This window comes from Pelmatolapia mariae, linkage group LG3_W (assembly GCF_036321145.2).
Source record: "Pelmatolapia mariae isolate MD_Pm_ZW linkage group LG3_W, Pm_UMD_F_2, whole genome shotgun sequence".
Lineage (NCBI taxonomy): Eukaryota > Metazoa > Chordata > Actinopteri > Cichliformes > Cichlidae > Pelmatolapia > Pelmatolapia mariae.
In genome coordinates, this window is record NC_086229.1 from 6,321,387 (window position 1) to 6,342,701 (window position 21,315).

General features: G+C 40.3%; 1 protein-coding gene and 1 pseudogene across 1 annotated transcript in view; one reads left to right on the forward strand and one right to left on the reverse strand.

The window, feature by feature from the left end:
* The window catches only part of LOC134620307 (NLR family CARD domain-containing protein 3-like), a 31,873-nt pseudogene extending 28,549 nt beyond the window's left edge, over window positions 1-3,324 (forward strand).
* Window positions 1-21,315, reverse strand: part of LOC134624179 (NACHT, LRR and PYD domains-containing protein 12-like) — a 463,420-nt gene that overhangs the window by 59,157 nt on the left and 382,948 nt on the right. The gene's annotated exons all lie outside the window — the stretch shown is intronic.

The following is a 21,315-nucleotide window of genomic DNA, read 5'->3' on the forward strand; positions in this document are numbered from 1 at the left end:
TTGGACACACGTGGGTTTTGGCATTACAACGTCTGATTGGTTGAAGTGACGTGAACGTGGCATCGTTACTTTGAATCTATTGGCTAAAACGATTAAAAAGAGGTGTCAATCATGCAAATTGACCAAAAGACCCCAAAGTTACAGCCCCTCAAAATTTAAAGGGCCAGAGGCCAATGAAGCGCTCTATGCGCATGGCAGAAAAGGGCCACTAGCATGTAAATGTGTGGTTAATTCTTCAAAAATATATTTCTAAAAAAAAGCATTTTTAGGCCTGTTAATAAAATTTATGAATTTCTGCTCTTTAATACCTAAAAAAATAAACTGGCATGGTGTCCAATTGTGTGCCAAAATTGGACATTTGTGTACAATGTCTGGATATTCATGTATTGACAGGGCTGTAGTTTTTCACTGTTTCACTTTAGAAACACAAATCTTTGCACAGATTATGCTTATATGTTGGTTACTGGATTTCTGGAACCAAATATGATCTGAGCCATATTTTTAAAAGGGTTATATGCTAAAAATTACAAAAAAAGAGAATAAAATCTACTTACTTTTTCTGTGTTCCAGTCTCAGTAACTTTGACACAGTAATATCTGCTTTAATATTTACACCTCTGATTAAATGTCCCAAGTGTTAGCTTCATTTTGATACCAAGATTGTAAGGACAGAGTTTGTAATTGCAGAGAAATAATCAATTTAATTTAGGCATTGCATTTTCGAGCAGGAAGCTCAGAAACCCCCTTGGGGTTTAAGAGGTTAATAAAATGATCAGTGTGGGTGCTCTGTCAGGTGTAACAATCAACTTTAAAATCCAGACATCCATGAAAAAAGAATTTATGAAAAAATTAAATAAAACAGAAAACTAAACAGCAGTGACGTTTGTAAGGTTACTGAAGTTGCGCTAGCTGGTATATAATGATGTGCTACGTGGTGGCTATCTACACAGCTATGTTAGCATAATTTAAACACTAACACTGTCATGCGGCGGCTGTGTGAAGGCGAGAGAGGACCCAAATGCATGGCTCAAGACAGGCGGGGATAACTCAAAAGGCAGGTCTTTATTAATAGGAACATAAGTCATACAAAACTATACTGGGGGAAACTAGAGCTGAGGCACTGGGAAGACACGAGGGAATGCACACAACCTAGAGGGATGACGCAACACGGAACAAAGGGATACTCTGACATAAATACACAGAAGGTAATGAGGGAAGTGGGAACACACGGGGAACACAGCTGAGGACAATCACCTATGACAGAGCGGGGAGGACACGAAACTGAAAATACTGACACTAAGATGTGGACCTTAAACACAACACAGAGTACACAGAGAGGAGCACAGAGAGAGGCAGAGAACAAGAAGGAATACACGAGGGGATGAGGAGAATACAGAACACAAAGGATGGAACACGGTACCAGAACAAACACCACAATACAAGCACGGACACGGGGGGAATCCAAATACCAAACCAAACAATCCTATGAACACAAAGAACAAAATATAAAACCACAGGAAAACTAAGAACACTGGGTCAAAATGACCCAGGACCATGACAAACACAGTGAAGCTGGAGAATGAACAGCAACTTTCTTCCACTTAATAAAAGTTAACGTGAGGGTCCCCGATGGTTAGGGACAAATGCAGTTGCATGGCAGGATGCTGTAAACAGGCCAAACTTCAGTCAGGAGAACAACTGAGATAATCCATCCACAATACAAGATTAGTAATTAATATACTGCTGCATGGGCTGGGCTGTAGTTACAGCGTAAGGTTTTAAAAAAGTGAGCTTTAATGATTTAATTTAATGATTTAATTAGTGGCCGACAGTGATCACTGTTTTTTTTAGGGGATTGTTCAGATTAAATAGAACATGATACAAAGCATTGAAACAAGTTAAAAACACAACAGCCCTAATAAACGCAGAGTAGTTTGGACCCGGAAGCAGAATTTATACGTCATCACTTAAAGACTGGATAGTCTGTCACAGAGAGAAGAGATTCAAACAATCAGATGACAATATTCAAATGACTCAGCTCATTAACTATCATTGGAGCTACTGGAGCTCAGAGGAGCTACTGAGTTACCATGGTTGTATGAGCTCAGAAAGCAGAGCTGTTGAATGGAGAGTTGTTTCAGCGGAGATTGCGGGATCATCACGTGGTTCATGCAGACTTGAGATAGTTCCTGAAGTGCTGATTGGAATATGTGAACATAGGGAGAAAGAGCTGTTTTTTTAGGTCATTACTAATTAATATTTGTATTGATCTACAATAGCCTTTATACCACAGTAAAGTGTATGTAGTTAAATCTTTGTATTAAAGATTTATTAAAAGCAGGAAGCTGTCCTTTCCAACTAAACAGAGGAATGTAAAGATAATGACGGTCACAGTTTGAATCAGTCATATTTCATTCAATACAGTACTGACAGATCCAGGATCAGTCCAAATCATCAGCAGTTTGATCCGAATATGGATTGAGGTATATTTGTGAAAATGTTGAACTGTTCCTTTATCAGTGTCTGACAGTGTGTGTATGAGAGCCATGTAATGTCCATGTGTGCATGCTGACTGCTCTGACCCCTCCTCCTTTCAGGGTGGAGCCTGCTGGAGTCCGATGGTTGAGACCAGGTCTGAGGAAGTGTAAGTGTGGTTTTAATGGGATTCATGAAAACAAAGCAGCACACATTCAACCATCTTCATCATGTCAGGAGTCATCATCAAAGTGTCAATCAATGAACAGATGATGGATCAATAACTGCAGCTGGATTGTGTTTGTTCTCTCCATCAGATTCCTGTCAACTCACAATCGACACAAACACAGTGAACACAAAGCTCCAACTGTCTGACAACAACAGGAAGGTGACACATGTGAAGGAGGTTCAGTCATATCCTGATCATCCAGACAGATTTGATGTTTATCAGCTGCTGTGTAGAAATGGTCTGACTGGTCGCTGTTACTGGGAGGTCGAGTGGAGAGGAAATGTTTATATATCAGTGAGTTACAGAAGCATCAGAAGGAAAGGAGACGGTGAAGACTGTAGGTTTGGATTTAATGATCAGTCCTGGAGTCTGCTGTGCTTTGATGATGGTCCTAATTATGTCAGGCACAATAGGAGACAAACATTCATCTCCTCCTCATCCTCCTCCTCTGTCTCTAACAGAGTAGCAGTGTATGTGGACTGTCCTGCTGGCACTCTGTCCTTCTACAGAGTCTCCTCTGACACTCTGATCCACCTCCACACCTTCAACACCACATTCACTCAAACTCTTTATCCTGGGTTTAGAGTCTGGTCTCCTGGTTCCTCAGTGTCCCTGTGCTGAGGTGAGTGTAAAGAGTGGTAAAGAAAAATATATTGCCCTGCCACTGTGCTTTCATTTGACAATTTTATGTAAAACAGTTTTTATGTAAAACATAAAACAACAAAAACTTAAGATATTAAAGATGGTCTGATGAATCCGTGAATGTCTAGATTCATTGGTGTTTCCATCTGAGAATATACATACGTACAGCGAAGCTGGGTTGTAGAAATGCAACCTGGTAACATGGGAGATGTTAATTTTGACAACACTAACATTTAGTTTAAGGTGTGAGGAGTAAATGCATCACAGGAGCTAAAAAAGGAGTCGCTTCTTGCTACGCATGTTCAAATAAATTGCAACTTATTTGCACATGGTTGATGCGTAATACAAGGAAGAAGATCCATGAGATGGTTCACTTCATCTAAGCAGGACTTGAAAAGAACCTCAAATGTTAAAGTACACTTCCTGTCTTTGTCATGATTGTATTTTTATTACCTGAGCTAATGTGGCTGTTGTAAAAGCACCTGCACATGCAGGTTAAATGTCACATCTGTTCTGCGGAGCTTTCTTACACAAACAACAGCACCTCCTCAATGTTTAGGCATTACAGAGCCAAACATGAAAATGAGGAGACAAAAACACTGAGAATGAACACAGGTAGGCCTATATATACATCGAACAGCTTTATCATCATTTTTTTTTATTAATATGTCTTTTATTATTTTGAAATCAAGCATCTAAGAAGACTGTTCTGGACCAGGCAGTCCTGAATTTTATTATAAAGGACTGCCAACCCCTTAGTATTGTGGAGAGTGTCGGAGAGAAACATTCCAAGATCAGAGGATCCTTTAACGTACTGGGGGAATAGGAAGACATCTTATCTGAACCTTTTCCACCTGGCTTTACAGTTTTTGTGTACCCCAGCTTCATCTGTGCCTGTGAGTGTGTGTTTTCCAAAGCTGGAGAAATGGTGTCAAAAAACGCAATAGACTGAATGCAAAAACATTGGATAAACTTATTTTTCAGAATAGAAAACTCTGAGTCAATTACATTTAAATGGGTAATATTACATTCACAATACTTTCATTTTAATTTTCACATAATGTCATTCACAATATATTTTAAAGATGTCTACAATATTTGCAATGTAAAAGATATAAAATGATTCCATAGAAACTGCAATACCTTACAGTGTATACAAGTATGACTAGGTTGTTGAATCAGTGTCTGTTGTGAGTCTCAAGTAAGTTGCCTGCAATGATATTTAAGGTCCAGCAGGTGTCAGTATGGAGTAAAACAGCAACACTGTGTCGACACAGTATCGATACAGTTTGGGGAATGTGCTGAAACGCTTCACGAGGCCTCATCTACCCATCACTAGTATTAATTAATGGAAATACAGAAAATTTTTGTGTGAATGAGATCTAAAAGACACGATGCTTTGAAGGAAGTGAAGTTCATGAAGTCATTACTAGTTAACGAATACTTCCAAAGGCTAGGCTACACTGAATAGTGTGACTATCCAGCGAGGAAGCAGCCTCTCTTGCCATCTTAAGTAGTCTGCCAGGATCAGTGTGAATGAGCCACAGGTGTGTGTTCACGGCGGGTTCAGAGGCGGGGAATCAAGGTCCAGTTCCGCCCTGGTCTGAGAGGCGAAGACAAAAGACACACACCACGACCTCTCCAGATCTTGAGAACCATGACAGTGGTGACATCTGACGTAAATTCAAACAATATTCCATTTTCATACAAAGTTATTTCTGTTGAGTTTAATTTATCAATAAAATCTCTGTTTTCTGTTGCTTTTATAGAGCAACAGGTAACAGGAAGAGTTTGTTGCTCTATAAAAAAGCTCTCCATAAAACTGTAACATCTTATTATAAATCACTGATGGGCAAAAAAGAACAACCCCAGGTTTCTCTTCAGCACTGTAGCCAGGCTAACAAAAAGGCAGAACACTGTTGAGCCAAACATCCCTTTAATGTTAACTAGTAATGACTTCATAAACTTCTTCACAAATAAAATTTGAACTGCTCGAGAACATTGACAACATTCCCCTGGATGCGTGAAGCAGCAGGTTTAGGGTGTGGTTTCAGGGATGCTAGGCGTCACAGCTAGTGGGCATCACCTAATCACACTGAAGGAGAGAGCAGTCGATCGGATCAGCTGACGGAGAGACGCTGAAAAGTACAAGCAGACGAAAATAAAGTGTCGTTTGCAGGCAGTTATATCTGGGTCCTCCTTTTCCACTGGATTGTTGGGACCTTCTCCTTAGTATTGTTAAAACATTGTGAAATGTTCTAGTATTATAGCAGCTATAGAATATGTAATGTTGTTTCATCCATCCACAATATAAATTCATTTATTATTTATGTAATATATGAATTTATGTATTCTCTATATTATTACATATGTCCAAATTGTAATTATATTATACATTAAAACCACCTAACCATGATGGAGGGGAACCAGTATGCCCTGCTTAGGTGAGTTGCACCCGGGCACATGTGATCAGGAGAGATGAGCCCACCCTTCCGTAGGCCCACCACCCACAGGAGCAGTCTGGTACAATGACTGCCCGATGGTGGTCAAGGATGGAGGTGTGGCAGTTTGATCCCCAGCTATCAAGGCCAACTATGAGACATGGATGTGTCACTAGGGCTGGATATCATCACTGATTTTCAGTGCTGAGCACTGGTCTACAGGAGTCTTCAGGCCTGGTGGGTGTGTCCTGCCAGGTGGCTGGCCACGCCTAAGGACCCCACACACCTGCAGCTGATCTGGTTCATCAGGGGAGCTACATAGGAGTGTAGCTGAGAGTTCCTTGGTACAGGATCATTGAGTTACACTCCAAGTTAGTGTGTGTCTGCGTATAGTATCGTGGCGGTCGTGTATGCCCGCGGGAGTTGGTGTTTGACGGCTCCCTTTGTTGTGTCCCTGCAGGAGGAGTGTGAAGCAGAAGAGGACAGCACGCACGGGGTGTGTGGAAACACGGGAGCGGAGAGCACGAGCACGGATGTTGGAGTGAGGCATGACACGGGAGTCCAGGGAGCTACGGGGATTTATTGTGTACCTGTTATTTACTTCACTGTGAATAAATGCACTGTCTTCATTAAATAGTCCAGCATTTGGGTCCTCCTTCCTCACATCCCCATGGTTGGCCATCGCTAACCATGACAGAGGTTTTATTAGAGACAAGCTAAGCGTTTTGCAATTTTGCATAACTTTAAAAAGTTAAAATTTGTTCAGTAGCTTGTTGAACAGCAGAAATGAGGTTTTCTTTTCGGAAGTAAGTAAAAGGAAACAGCGTCCAACAGCGCTGTAAACAACGGTAGACTTGTGCGCAAGCGAATAATGAAGAAAACAGATTTTTAGACGGGAAACTGTTCTTGAAGTACAGAGAGAGAGAGAGAGAGCTGTGCATGAAGTGTGATTGTTTTTTTATCGTGGTGGAAGCAAAACAGTAAAAGTCAGAGGGAATTTGTGACGATGTTTATGTGAAGCGTAGTTTGGATCTTCTTTTGCTGCTGGTTCAGTCAATATTGTTTGGAGAGAGATAAAACTTGCAGCTTCTGAATCTAGCGCAAAAATGATGTAAACACAAAGCGCAGACCCGCCGAAACATCAGAATCAGCGAGCTGTCGGCTTTCAGCCCCAACCGTGTCCGTGCCGTCAGGTGAGAAAGCCACATCTCACTGATTCTGATCCGCGGGTCCGCGCTTTGTGTTTACGTCTTTGTGCAGAATCCATGTTTCTGTTCTCATTTACTGTTTTAGCTGTTTGGTGGTTGTTGAAATTTTGTGAGGTTTAACCTGAGATTCTGGCATTTCGGGCAAAATAAATTTATATTAAAAAATTGATTCAGAATGAATCAATATCACATTATCCAAGCTAGAATCGATTTTAATCGATAAATCGATCATCAAAACCCACTCCTATGTGTCACCTCCATGGTGGAGAAAGAGCCTGAGTGCCTGAGGTGGAGAGATGGAAGCTAGATACAGTCAAGCTGACCCCAGAGCCCCAGTGCATGCTGGGCCCCAGCACCAGTTTTCTGGAAAGCGCCTGGACTCTGTTCCAGTCTACAGATGCTGTACATGAGAGACAGTAAGCTGAGGTAGTATCCTTGTATCCCCTCGGCTTGATAAGGAGTTATCGAATGTGTCCCATCTGGTAACTCAGTGGTCCTACTAGAAAACGTCAACACTCACATGGGCAATGACAGTGACACCTGGAGGGGCGAATGGTGGGAATGACCTGCCTGATCTGAACCCCAGTGTGTTTGATTATTGGACTTCTGTGAAAATCACAGTTTGTCTGTAATGAACCTCGTGTTCTTCTGTAAGTTTGTCTGTGAGTGCATGCAGCTCAAGCACACCATAGTGTGAGTCAGATCTGCAGCTACATATTCTGGACATTCAGGTAGAGAAGAGCTAAACTGTGAACTGATCACCACCTGGTGGCAGGTAAGATGTTTGACACACCTAAACATATTGTGAAGGCGTGCTGGGAATGTCTGACAGTATGGGTAAGGAAGTGCAGAATATTTTCAGGAAAAAGTTCCTGCACCTGCAGCTGATAAACATGTCACCATCATCCTGGTCCTACTCACCTTTCTCTGTGTGCTTATGTTAACCACACCTCTGTTTGCAGGGGTAGGATCTCTCCAGGATTCTCGCCCTTCGTTCCAGCACACCTGGAGTTTATAAGCACACCTGTGCTCCATCTTCTGATTCCACTGCCTCTGCTGGAGGTAAGTCTTTAATTGATTGTTGAATTAACAACGTTAGTGCAGCTGACCTTTCGTTTAGTTTGTGCTCGTGACTGGAGCTCACCTTCTTTCTCCATCTGTGCAGGAGGATCTGTATGTTCTGGGAGAAAGTTTGTGAATGGACCTCGTTTACCTGACTGTATGTGGCCCTGAACTAAACAAACAGTGGAGCATATTGTGCCAAACGAGGATTGTTGCTCAAGTGATATTTGCATGATTTTTCTTGTAAATAAACAGTTAAATTTATTATTCCACGTGTCCTGGATTTAAGTCCACCCTCATCCCTCATCTGTGACTAAATGATGCAACAAACGTCACCATTTTCCTGCTGGAGCTCCGAGTTCTAAATGCAGAAGTTATAAAAACAAAAGGCTTTTTCTTTATTTTAGAATTTGGAGAAACTTGAGCTTGGATTAATATCCTGAGCTTCCTTTTTCCCATCAGCAGGGCAGTATTTTATTTTCTAAGCTCTGACTCCAGGTGTCAGTCTTGTTGTGCTGCAGTAAAAACCACAGGTGTTCAGTATAACTCAGCAGCTGAAACACAGAACAGGTGATGAGCAAAAGAAAATATTTGAACAGGTAAGTTACCTGAACCTGAAGAACAGGCCCTCAGAGTACAGAGGTACGACTGTATTTGCCAGTCACCACTAGATGGCGCTGCTGTTTGGGTCTGACTGTGTTCAGAGCAGAGAAGCTGCAGACCACACAGAGTAACAGCTGATGATTCTCTTCCCTTAACCGAACAGATCAGTGTGACGTTAAATGGATTTACTGGTTCTTCACAGAACCTGTTTTCACCTCCACCTACAGGAGCGTCTTGGTGTGGTCTTTCATGGCTGGCACACAGTTTGTGCTGATGATGATGTCCAAAGAGGTTTGATTCTGCTTCTTCAACAGCTGCTGTGAAACTGTGGGCTCCCCGTGGGCATTAACACAGTTTGTCCAGAAAGCTCTGATCATACTTCCATAAAAGCAGCACTGATTCATTTTTCTTTGTTTTTGTTGCTTCAAACAGCCCAAACACAAACTGCTGCATTTTTACATGAAACATGTTTTAAACCGGAGCTTCTGACACTGAAAGCATCAGCAGCATGTTCTATGTTTAATATTAAACAGAGATCATGTTCTTTGTGTGTTTAATTAATGTTTTTAATAAAATAATAATTGATCAGCATATTCAGTTTTTCTTACCTGGTAATACCAGGGTCAGTATGTTGATTTAAATCAATCAACACTCCTGAGTTATACCAACTGTCAGAATCCTCACAGGAGGAGGAGGAGCAGCAATCTTCCACAATTCATCACAGAAACTGCATTAGTGAAGTTTACAAATTATCTTCTCACTGCCTCAACTGGTTGCGAACCAGTTGTCATCATCTTGTCCTGTCAACTTAGTGGGTTATGAATTGATATGTAAACCAGTTGATTGTTATTATATCAGGGAAAGATCACTTGATTATAACAGAAGTGAACAAAATGCTGCAAATGAGTGGAGACTCCAGCAGACTGAGTTTCCTCACAAACGCACATGCACACACAGACACACCGAGAGTAACAGTACAGACCAGGGGAAGAAATTCACATTCCAGGAATATAACACTGAGATGTTTCAGAAGAATCTGACAGTAAACATTAGTGTTGTGTGTGCAGCTGCCAACAAGAACATTTCTCTGTGCATTCAGCAGCTGGAAGTATGATATCTACTATGATACTCGGAGTGCTTGTGGGCAACCAGTAAATATGATTTTGGAGAAATGAACGGGGGTAGTGACTCTTAGGTCTGAGTTCAGACCAAGTAAACATCAGTAACCGGTTAAAGCCAGAAACAGTGCAGCGCCGTCATGACACCCGAAGTTCTGATATTGTTCCACCAGGAAGCGAAACCTCAGCGTCATTTATCTGTCATATGGTTTTTTGTGTTCTTAGGTTGATCCTGCCAGTTAGTTTAGTTTTTTTTTTCTCTTTCTAAGAGAAATGCAGCCTTTGTGCTTGGACATGTCCCAAACTAGGACTAATATTTATTTATTTTTGGAACAGTGCACTTAAAGAAAACCTGTCAGGTGTCATCCCTGCAGGGGTGATATTTTATGTGTTGATGATGTATTATTATTATTATTATTATTATTATTATTATTATTATCAGACATTTTATTTGAAAGTACAGTTCAATGACACTGTACACAGCAGAATAATTCAAGCAACATCAAAGCAAGAAGTTTACACAATCATAAAATCGTAAAACAGATTTGAATGAGTTGAGAGGTTATGTGGGATAAGTTATTTTGAACAGGTGAGTTTTGAGTCTACACTTAAAAAAGAGAGAAGGAAGTGATATTCCTTATATCATTAGGAAGGAGAGCAGAGCAGCTGAATGCCCTGCTCCCCATGGTGGCAAGATGGGGAGAGGGGACAGTGAGAGAAAGAGAGGAAGAAGATCTGAGACACGGAGATGGTGATCTGAACCAAATCAGAGAGAAATGGAGGAGAGAGGAGATGAATATGTCTGTGAAGGTTCTCAGTCATCCAGGTCATCGTAGTCTAAGGAGCTTGGAAAGAAAAGTGTCTGGACTTCTTGAGTTGCTTGAAGACGTTTCACCTCTCATCCGAGAAGCTTCTTCAGTTCTAAGGATCAGTGGTGGAGAGTCCCAGATTTAAACCTTTATAAAGTCAGCAAAGATGCACAGAAAAGAAGATCAGACACCAGCGAGGGAGGATAAGAAGGACAGACGCAACAACGTTGTCATCCCCTATGTAGCCGGTGTATCAGAGAAACTCAGGAGAGTTTTCTCCAAACACGACATCCCAGTGTACTTCAGACCCAGCAACACACTCAGACAGAAACTGGTTCACCCGAAAGACAAAACTCCTAAACACAGACTGAACAACGTGGTGTATGCTGTACAGTGCAGCGAGGAATGCCCAGACCTCTACATTGGAGAGACCAAACAGCCACTTCACAAGCGCATGGCACAACATAGAAGAGCCACCTCCACAGGACAAGACTCAGCAGTTCATCTGCATCTTAAGGATAAAGGACACTCTTTCGAGGATGCCAATGTTCACATTTTGGACAGAGAGGACAGTTGGTTTGAAAGAGGAGTGAAAGAGGCCATCTATGTCCACTGTGAGCGACCATCTTTGAACAGAGGCGGTGGTTTACGACACCAACTGTCTGCCATCTATAATCCAGTTTTGAGTTCCCTCCCCAGACGCCTTAACACCCACTCACATCCTGGGCCATCTGACCTCAGGAAATCTGGCGTCGAGAATTGACGTGCAGGGTCCTCTCATTGAATACTATAGGGCTCCCTAAACGTTGTTTATTGACGACAAGAGATTGCCGCGGAAGAGCCTGTTGTCCGTATATTTATACATTTCCGAAATCACATTGTAGTGACGTGTACTGAACACAATATATTATATAAAGTAAACAACTACCTGAGAAACAGCAGATACAGCAGATAAATTAATTATAGGCCATTACTTTTGTATAGTTTATTGCATTGATGGAGGGAGAGGTGTATGCTGGGTAATGGCACAGCTAGCGACACGGTGACTTTATTCACCTGCTTCGGCTGTTATCAGTCCATACAATGGGCGTTATTAGCAGAAATCAGTCCCATAGATGTGGGCCATCCACCTGCTAGATTGTTCAGAAGGTTGTTATCATCCATCCAGATGGAGGATCACTGACAGGAGCGTGGAAGACTCCAGAATCCACTCTGGCTGGAATCCGGTGGATACAGCAGTGTTACAGGTAAGACCATTTAAACGGACGGCATTTATAGAATGACTATTAAAAGTCAGCGAGTGTCAATAATGTTAATGTGGTTATGTTAGTAATACACCGAGTGCTAATATAACAGCTGTAAGATGCATTTGTAGATATTATTACGTGTTTTACCGTCTTTATGGTGCTAGCTTAAAGTTACGGTGTAAACGTTAGCTTATATTGTAGTAAAGCTGTTACTGTTTAAACGATGTTGGGACAGAAATATTAGCTTCTGTCATGACTGAAGTTACTAGTTAATAAAGTTTCCAGTAAAGTGATTAATCCCAGCCACAGATTGACAGTAAATATCCAGATTAGCTTCAATGCATCTGTTATAAATATGTGCAAGTTTCAGTGCTTCGTTTAAACTGTATGATACTTATACTGACCCAGGGTCAGTGTAAATACAATCCTAGCTGTGTGAACAAAGCCTGGCTCCTTTAATCCTGCATGACAAACCTCAGGATGCAGGTTATTATGACTCTTTCCTGCTGGCACACCTGTCACACCTGAGAGTCAGCTAGAAACTTACAGTGACGTGGACATCATGCAAAGACTGCCAGACTCTGTAATACTGTAAATGATCAGTGACTCAGGTTAACACTAAACTTTAAACAGTACCTCTGTGTCTCTGTGGTCTCTGTGTGTGCTGAACATCTGGAATCAGATTGAGTCAGGCTGCATCAGCTGAATGTGTTATTTGTAAATATCAATATTTTTTATTCAGGTGTGGGGATAATATGTAAGACTGCAGTGAAGCGATGTACCAGATGAATCCCTGGCCAAAGGTATCGTACTTAAATCAGACTACTGATCCAGCCACATCAGACTTTTGTGAGGTCTGTTTAAAGTAGACTAAAAATGAACTCCAGGTTCCTGAGAGGTGGACTGAGAGCACAGAAACACATGTTCATACACACAGCTGTAGCAAGCTTACATTAATTTTAAATAGATTTGTTACTCTGATGTCTGTCTCTCTGTTAGTCCTCTGACAGACTGGTACCTGTCCAGGTGTGCTCTACCTGTGACTACTGGGACAGGCTCTTGCTCCTGTAATAGAAAGTTTCTATTATTCTCATTCAAAGTATTTAAGTGCTTATGCATATGCTTAGTTGTGATACTGTTATAGTCTGTTCAGTGAAAGTTTCTAAAACTAGATGAACTTACTTCAGCATCAGCAGTTTGAGAAAACAACTCCCTTTACAGGTGCTGATAAGGCCAAGGGCACAAAACAGCATAACCATTGATCCGTCAGGTTTCATAGCGAGGCGCGTGAAGTGTGGTACGATCAGTTTGTAACTTCCTCCCTCTTCCTTGGAATGCATAAAGATGTAGGAGCACGACTTCTGTGGCAGAGCTGGCATGACTGAACTGTGATGTTTGATGTGTGTTGGCTCTCCTGCACGCAGTAATAAATAGCTTGATCACAGCTCTTTCTGTGTTGCAGACTTTATTTACAAAAATTCCACAACACCCCCCCACCCTCCCACTGTGAACATGAATTGAATATTCAGAAGAAAATGAATGGATAGACTGACATTTGTTTAAATACTTCTAGAAATCTGAGCTGTTGGTGTGGTAATAATATTAGAGCTAGCAATCTTTCTTACTGAATCTCTACTGTGAGTCATGTTACCTGAGATTAATTCTATGTTTACCTGACAGCCTGGACAAATGTGCTGTGTGAAGGATGTAAATCAAATCAGATCTTAACTGCTTACATTTAAGGAGCCTGTTCATATTTAATTGTAATATGAACCAATGATTTTCTGATTGCTGATTCTAAGAGAGTCTTTGTGGAAATCCTGTTTGGCTTTTTGTCATTTTAATTCTCTTTTCTGTTTTCCAGAACAGTTCTCCACAGTCGCTGTCCACATGGGTCAGTGGGACCAAGAAGCACTCTGCTAATGTGAGACTCTGATCAGCAACATCCAGCAAGACCCAGGCAGCGTTTTCTATCTCCCAGCTGGAGTTTTTTTGTTTGTCTGTGACTGGAGAGTCAGATTTTTGTTGAAGCTGGAGGAACAGCCTTACACTTGCAGAGGTAAGTCAGTTTGCAGAGATCCCTCCCACCCTGGCTTTTATGTGCTAGATTTCTTATCTGAAACAGTAATATTTCAGTGACTGCTGCTTATACCACAGATTAATACACTCTACTGATCCCTGATGGGAGAATCTTCACCTCTCAACAAAGAAGCCTGGTGGAGATTTGTTTGCAGTCTGATGATGGGACATCATGCTCTGCATCTTCAAAGTGTGTCTCTTGATTATTATTCATACACAGTAATGTGAAGCATGCTCATATCTAGTATAACTGGACCAACCTGGTGCTCTTCATTTATGGAGGCTGTTGAGTCTGAATGTTGGATGTTGTGTATCTCGTGTTCTCTGGGCTTTGTTGTCTTCAGTCTTTTTGCAGGATCAGAAAACAAAACCAGGATGACCGTAAATGTTTCTTCTCCAATTGGATGATGATAAGACTGTGACACGGGATGCCACCTTTAGTCTTGTGATGAAGCAAAGCTCTGGAAGAAGTGTGATTAAATGGTACCCACATGTGTGCTGTTGAGAAGGATGTACAGGGGCACCTGCAGCCAAATCCAAGCCTCCTCAGGTTAGTTGTAGTTGCAGAATGCTATAGGCCTGAGACAGCTGAGGCATCAAATGTTTGATTAAACGGATGAAAAAGAGAAGTTTCTTCCCTGTAATTATCACTTTTTAAAATATGTAGCAACTTCAAGTCTGTCAGCGTGCTGAGGTCACAGAAACAAGAAAAGCAGCTTCAGACTTCAGTGTTGTTTACAGTTTTCTGTCATCATGATCTCCCCTGAAGTTTATCACTATTATACAAGCAGTAAGTCCACAGTACTGTAATGATGATTCTGACTTTGGTCACAGTTGCATAATATTTTAATAATATACAATTATTTTTTGTAATTATTTTTTGTAATTCATATTTTTTCTGTTAATTAAAAATTTACTTTGTGAAATTTGTATTTGAGAATGCAGAATGTGACAATATATTTTTGTTCAATATTTAATACATATATATATATATATATATATATATATATATATATATATATATATATATATATATATATATATATTATGGAATGCCATTTAGGAAATTATTATATATATAGAATGAAACTTGAATATATAGAATGATCGTCTGAATATATGGAATGAAACTTGAATATATAGAATGAAACTTGAATATATAGAATGAAGCTTGAAATTATAGAATGATCTTCTGAATATTTGGAATAATCGTCTGAATATATGGAATGATCTTCTGAATATATGGATTGAAACTTGAATATATAGAATAAAACTTGAATATATAAAATGATTGTCTGAATATATGGAATGAAACTTGAATATATAGAATGAAACTTGAATATATAGAATGAAACTTGAATATATAGAATAATCTTCTGATTATGCATGCCAGATGCTTCGGTTATTAGTAAATTTGGTTGTGTTCATTAGAAAATGTTTAAAAATTGTGAAATATCACAATATTGAAAAAGTTCCAAGGCTATTATTTAGGTAAAGGTTGATAAGACTGGTTTTATCTTCATATTCACTTGTGCCATTTAAATCATAAAAGTAGTCAAATAAAGTGTTTAAAATATACTTTTCTTTCATGAAACCATACTTGTCACAGTAAAAAAAATGTTACACTATATGTTACATATCATGGTATGATGTACGAATTTATCTGTTAATAAACACAAATTGTGAATCTTTTATTAAATAAAATATCTGTTATACACTTTTAACTATCAAACAGAGAAATGTTTTTATTTAAACTCTTACAGGCTGATATTTGGAAAAAAAAAATGACACATAAAAGGTAGGAACACAGAACACTTTATTTGTGTATTTTCAGTACCCAGAGGAAGAAAAGAGTATTCTGTAGTAACAGGGCAACACTGACCTTAAAAAAACAAAGAAAAGAAAAGAAAAGAAAGGGAAAGGAAAAAAAAAACAAACAAAATACAATTAGCCTGTCTAATCAAGTAAACAAATTCCTTAAACATTCACGTTTACATAAAGAATGTAAACCAGGTTATGTTTAACAGTTATTATCATTATTATTATTATTATTATTAATAGTAGTAGTAGTAGTATCATTATTTGATAAGAATGCAATGTCATATAGTGCGATGATGATGTAATGTTCATATTTCAGCTATATATTATTATATATTTCATGTCTGTCACATTTATAGACAACTTGCTGGCAGTGTTGGAGATACTGTCAGTCCCCCTTTAAATATGTTTTCATTAGGGTTACTGTAACACTTTTCAAAACTTTTCCAAAACCTAACAAAAACTATTATTTAAACCTGTGAGTTAAGCTAGAAATCAAGTGAAAATTAATATGAATTTCAATGTAAAGCATAAATGTTCAAATGGGACACTGAAATAAAGCTTAACTCATCTCATTTGAAAATGTAAAGAAAAGTTGCTCTAGGTGGCAGATCTTTCAATGACCACATCTAGCTATAGTATTTAAAAAAGAAACAAAGGTATCTGAAATACAAAACATGGCTGATAAACCTGTATGTTATGACACTACCACTAACATTTTGCATTGTGTGGAATAGCTGGACACAGGAAGCATTTGAGAAAATTGAACTCTATGTAACAGTGAGGTTGTGGCATATTATTTTGCTCCCTGCAGGGGTACTAAATAATCTAATGTTACTATGGATCATATCAGAGAACAGGGACAAAACATGCCATATAGGCAGTGTTGGGTCTGTTCCCACAAACCCCGCTAGTTCTAGAGACTTATTCATCATGAAAGAAAAACAAGGCAACAGCGTTCGATCGATTACTTGCGCAAGGGAGGCCTTTGGTCAAGAACCAGCTCTTGGAGCTCACGCTCCTAACCTGTCTCCAGCCCAAAGTCCTTCAAAGAGCAGCTTCCCTCGCAGCTATTTATTGAGAGACAGTTCACACAAAACACAGCAAAGCAACGCCCCCCGCATTGTATGTATATGTGTGAACTTCTATATGTAAGTAGGAATGTGTGTGTGTGTGTGTGTGTGTGTGTGTGTGTGTGTGTGTGTGTGTGTGTGTGTGTGTTGATCAAAGGGTCATAAACTCAGGAAGCTTAGATCAAAAGAAGTAGATCCTCCAGATAGGATGTATCTGCAATAAAACCTTACAGCCCCCTACCCAGAACCCCGAGAATCTGGGGGGAAGGACAGTGGAATCCCTTTCATCAAAGTTGGCAAGCATAAAAATGACAAACATTTAACAATCCACTCTAACATTCCCTCCTGTTTTGTGATTTTTATGCTCCAAATTATTCCTGTGTAGTATATTCTTAGCCTAGCACCTCTTGCTTGACATTTTCAGCGCAGGCGTCATTTATACACAAGCTTCTGTCATATCATTCATGTCAGTCAATTCATACTGTTGTAAAAGGACATAATTAACAAATGTATCAGAAATCATCTTAGTTCGCATTGATCTTATACACGGTAAAATTCATCCTATACATAAACAAATCAAATGTCAACAGTCCAAAAACAGGAATTAATATTTTCAAAAGAAAATGCCACCAAGGACCAGACATCAACCAAGCTATCCAGCCTTGTGGTGCATCTACTCCTGTCATGCGATTCATTATGTATTCCTGCAAGTAAACAACTGAATGTAACAGTCAAACAAGAAGAATCAACATACTCAAAAATCATATGTCACTACAATACAACTGTATACAGACATAGACATTCAAACACATCAGTTGACTTTATTGTTTGTCCATGTGGCTCTCAGCTAACTTCAGAGCTGTAGCCTGGTCAACACCCTTCTTTAGGACTCCTATCAACCCCCCAAACCTTCTCACTGTGGGCATCCTGTGGGGGTTAGAGTCAACTAGTAAATTATCCGCATTTACAACTCTTCTCCTGTCCTGTTGTCACCACAGAAAAAGCTTTGTAAAGGAAATTGGATCAAGCTGTTTTGATCTTCTTGGCTCAAAGCCTTAACCAGCTTAGAGAAGTGTTCGTGATGTAAATGTAGACAAAAGGCTTCTCTGTTTGCATCCTTCTTGCAGAGGACACAAAGAATAGGTGATGTTGTACAAATTCCATGGTACTTGGACTAATCCATTGCCCTTCATACACATAGGCAACTGGCCTGTTTCCAGTTCATTTAGCTTTTCAATGTCCTGCAGCGAGTCAGACACTTTGAGTCAGACTAGCAGGTCTGTCTTACCAGAGCAGTTCACCTTCCCAGCTACTGGTGAATCAACCGTCCATTCAGGTTCAGAAGTTGAAAAGTTGGCAGTGTTCCACGTTTACTCCTGGATGTGTTGCCAAGGCAACCAAACAAACTGTCTCGCTCTCAGTGATGCTATATGGCCACAGCCCAGAAGAATGTGTAGCCAGTGGCATCACAAGCATAACCATTGGTCTCGTTCTTTATGTGAGCGGTTGTGTTCCCAAACTGCCACCAGTAGTTGTTGAAGACCCAATGCGGGTACTTGGTGTGATTTGCTCTGTCCCAGTGCTCTTCCTGTCATCCCACTCTGGGTCCACAGGCACAAGAAGGCGAACAGCACATTCCCAGCCATTCTAAGTTGGGTTCAGGATCCGTTGGTTTCTTCACCAGGATTGAGATGAGAGGTCCTAGAGATATACTCCCCCCTTTGTACCGCTGGCCTTTTCACCATCACCCAGAGTTGGCCAGGAAGTGTGTCACCTTCTTGCAGTGCGCTTGATGTATCCAAGTGTTCCTTTCAGCGATCTTCACTGCTGTGGTCATCGTCAGCAGCATCCGATAGGAACCTTTCCACCATGGACTGGACCAGCACTTCCTCTCCATGGCCTTATCAACATCCAATCTCCAGACTTCAGACTCTGCTCCTGCGGAGAACAGAATCATCTGGCAGATCATTTGTTCTCAAGACTTCTTTATTTTAAAACATTTTAAAGCATCTAATCTGCTAATATGCTCAGGTATTTAATCTTAAAGTATAAACTATTGCTGTCATTATCTCCCTCCTGTTGCGACATGGCAAAGCCCATGGCGCAAAATAGCAGCAGTCTTATACAAATTCTAAGGTAGTATTGGTGTATCACACAGATAATAAACACCATCCTGCAAGCTCGCTCCTTCTATAAGTCACAACTGTTTTCCTGCAGTAGGTGAGTGGTTATACATGTCTACCAGTGCATTCCGCATAATAGGCAATGTCTGTTGGTGTTGCATTGCTAAAATGTTAACACCATGTGCTCCTAAAGATGCCTCTCTTGCTATCCTATCTGCAAAAGCATTCCCTAATGCAACTGGATCTTTCCCTCACATGTGTGCTACACATTTACAAACGGCAATTCTACTGGATAAGAACTCTGCCTCCAGCAGATTTTGCAAAAGTTTGGGTGTTCTACAGGTTTCCCTGTAGAGGCTGTCACACCTCGTCTCACCCACTGCACTACAAAGAAATGTACTGTAGCAAATGCATACTGGCTATCAGTGTATATCGTCACATCTTATTTCTCTGCAGTTTTACACGCTTCCGTTAAAGCTAGCATCCCTGCTGCTCAAGCAAATATGAAACATGCTAGTTGTCCTGTACAGATAACTTTCTCACTATCTACTACAGTAAAACCTGTTTTAGTCTGTCCCTCTGCTGCTGTAAAGCTCAAACCATCAACAAACCAAACCTTTCCCTCACCAAGTGGCACAGCTATTAAATCATCCCTCAGCTTACACCCCTCTCTACGTGCTCTCCACACTCATGAGAAGCGCCCTCTTCTTTCGTTGGCAAAAGGTTTGACGTAACAGTAACATTAAAGACAAGCGTCTTGTAGGTGACAGAAATGTAATTTTAGTCTGCATTAGTAGACATCTACCTCGTGTGGAACTAACAGTGTCAAAAAGGTGAAACTATATCCTGAAACATTGTACAGCTTAAGCTGCTGCACATACTGATCTCATGCATGGAGGTAAAGCACAAGCAACTAGAGCTAATCTTTTAGGATAGTAAGTTACTGGCTTCACTTGTGGAAAAAGTGCTGTTAGTTATTTCACAGTCACCTGGCATTTGTGCTGTTCACAGAACCACAAGTCCATCGCTGGACCTCCTCTGCGCTGTCACTTTTGGAGCTTGGCACGTTCCCTCAGGTTCTCACGATTCCAACGCTGCTGAAGATTTTAAAGGCAGAGCACGTCGTACACCTTAGTTGTCTTCCTCAACGTCAACATCGAAAGTCTTTCATTTTATTTAAGATTTTGCTGCGCAAAAGTCTCCTCATGACGATCTCCTGGAAGCCCAGTAGCACAGCTCTCTGTGCTGAAGGCGATCTCTGATCCTCCTGAAGACTCTCTCCTGGCCTCAGCTTCCATCTTGTGGACGATCCCCTCAGTCACTCCTTCTCGTCATGGCACCTCGCGACATCTGCAAATTAAAATGACACTCCTCTCGCCACATGGCTTCTGCCATGTGTCAACTCCCCAACGAGACATGTACAAGAATGTTGCACAGTCTCCCTAAAACAATCTCCAGGGTTTGTCCCTTGGAGCAGCTTCACTCCAACCTGTAACCCTGTGTAAAAACATTAGTCGGCAATTAAATGTTTAGCTTGTTTAACTCCCAGCTCCACCTGGAGCCTGTATCCTGGAAGACAAAGTCTTTAAATCAAACTTCACATTTTCAACCAATAAAGTAATAAAGTATTCAGCATAAAAGACAAATATCATGTGCAGGTTCTCTCCAGTCATTAAATCACTCTTATTAATATCATAATTTGTCCCAAATCATGAATCATCCCAATTTATTCCACAATTTAATCGGTGACTTTCCTTAAGCAATGTCACTCCACTTACTATGAGCTCAATAGTGGCCAGCTAATGAGCCCATATTAAACTATTCCATAAACACTGCATCTCTTATTTGTTTTCTCATGTCACTTGTCTGTTTTCTGCTGAATCCTCTACATGCACTCTTAGAAAAACAAACATTAACAACACACATAAACAATCCTGGTGGTCAGGTGCCGGCCATCCAGATTCCAGAGATGCTGTAAAAAGGTCATAAAGTTAACACTCTTCTGTAAAAAGAACACTGGTTTCAAACACGGTGTAACTCTGTATTTATTTTTCCCCTGCAACATTCATATTTTCTCCAACACAGTGTAAGTTAATCACCAACACACAGCCTGTAACTACAGTTTTCTTCACACAAAAGCTTAGTAATCCTGTGATAGAAAAACATCATTAAGTTGTGTCCTGTTATAAATCACATGATCAAATCACATGATTAACCATCTGCTGTAAAAAGAAATATAAATGTTATGTATACACTCTGTCTCACAGTAATCTCTGTGAGCAACACAAAGTAGTTAATAACACACTCATGGTGAATTCACAGACACAGGAAAAATTTAAACTAAAAGGTTAAATTTGCAGAGTTCACATAGTCATGTGACCCAAGTTTC